This window comes from Carlito syrichta, unplaced genomic scaffold (genome assembly GCF_000164805.1).
Source record: "Carlito syrichta isolate Samal-C Ts95f unplaced genomic scaffold, Tarsius_syrichta-2.0.1 Scaffold315987, whole genome shotgun sequence".
In the NCBI taxonomy this organism is placed as follows: domain Eukaryota; kingdom Metazoa; phylum Chordata; class Mammalia; order Primates; family Tarsiidae; genus Carlito; species Carlito syrichta.
This window is the reverse complement of record NW_007260083.1, coordinates 68,459-70,119: the sequence shown is the minus strand read 5'-3', so window position 1 is coordinate 70,119 and position 1,661 is coordinate 68,459.

The window sequence follows — 1,661 nt, the reverse complement described above, 5'->3', positions numbered from 1 at the left end:
GGCAATCCACTCACCTCAGCCTCCCAAAGGCGCGGGATTACAGGCTGAACCGCCAAGCCCAGTTCCTCAGAATATCTGGAGATGAGATGAGGAGAGGATACACCCGAATTAAATCCTGACATTTAGCCTCATCCCTGACCTGCCTCCAAACTCTAGGCCTCCAGAATCCCTGACACCGGAGACTCAACATTCAAAAGCTAGCGTGGGTTCCAGCTTAAAATGAAGCAGACCTGTATGTATCAGCAGAAAGAAAAATGTGGAACTGAGGGACAAGTGACCAGCACAGCCTGGGTGCCCAGCAGGTCTACAGTGAGCCAGAGAGCACAGGCTCCATCGAAAAACAATCGGATTCAATTATTTTAAAAATTTGCCAGCTGGGTTTGGTGGCTCAACCTGTAATCCCAGCACTTTGGGAGGCTGAGGAGAGTGGATTGCCTGAGCCCACGAGTTCGAGACCAACCTGGACAACTTGGTGAGATCTCATCTCTACAATAAAAAAAAATGATAAATTAGCTGGGTATGGTAGTGCACGCCCATAGTTCTGGCTACTTGGAAGGCTGAGACGGAAGGATCACCTGAGCCCAGCAGGTCAACACCAGGGTGGCTGTGAGAGTGTGCCATGGCACTCCAGCCTGGGTGACAGAGTGAGACTCCAACTCAAATTTAAAAAAAAAGTCTTGTTATGCATGGTGGCTCACACCTATAATCCCAGCACTTTGGAAAGTGGAGGCAAGAAGATTGCCTGAGATCAGGCGTTCGAGAACAGCCTGGGCAAATTGGCGAGACCTCATCTCTACAATAAATCATGTGTGATGATGCATGCCTGTATTTTCAGCTACTTGGAGCACTGAGGTGGAAGGATCGCCTGAGCCCAGCAGGTCAATGCTGTGGTGGCACTGAGTGTGCTACTGCACTCCAGTCTGGGCAACAGAGTAAGACTTCGACTAAAAAAAAAAAAAAAAGAAAAGAAAAATAAAATCTCTGCGCTAGTCAGTCCAGACTCATCTGTGGGTTGGTTCTGGCCAGCGAGGACTTCAAATCGACACATTAAGCAGACTTGAGAGTAGTGTATGTTCATGTGTATGCATACATGTATACTCTGTGGGGAATTGGAGACATATATTCCCTCCTTCTTCCCAGGCAAGGGCATTATTTGTTCACAGCTGTTGGTGCACAAAGTTAGCCACCTACAAAATGCACTTTTAAGAGATAATCTTGCTTGTTCTACAGAACATTGAATATTTCCATCAGGATGGAAAACAGTAAAAAAAGATGGAATACAGAGTTTTGATATGGATTAGAATGTGAGCTAGTATCAGCTCCCAAGCGTAGGGATATTTTCTGTGTTGTTCATTGTTACATCTGCAGCACTTAGAACAGCCCTAGCCTGAGGTTGATGCTAAAAAGAAATTGTTGAAAAATAATAATAGCAAATATTTACTGCATGCCAGACACTGTTCTATCCAGTCATTTAAAAAAATGTCATAACAATCTTATGATGTTGATATTATTATCCACTTTCACAGAGGAGGAAATAGAGGGTCAGAAAGGTGAAGTGACTTTTGCAAGATTACACAGTGTAGCCGGGTTCGGTGGCTCAGTCTGTAATCCCAGCACTTTGGGAGGCCGAGGTGAGTGGATTGTCTGAGCCCGCGGGTTCG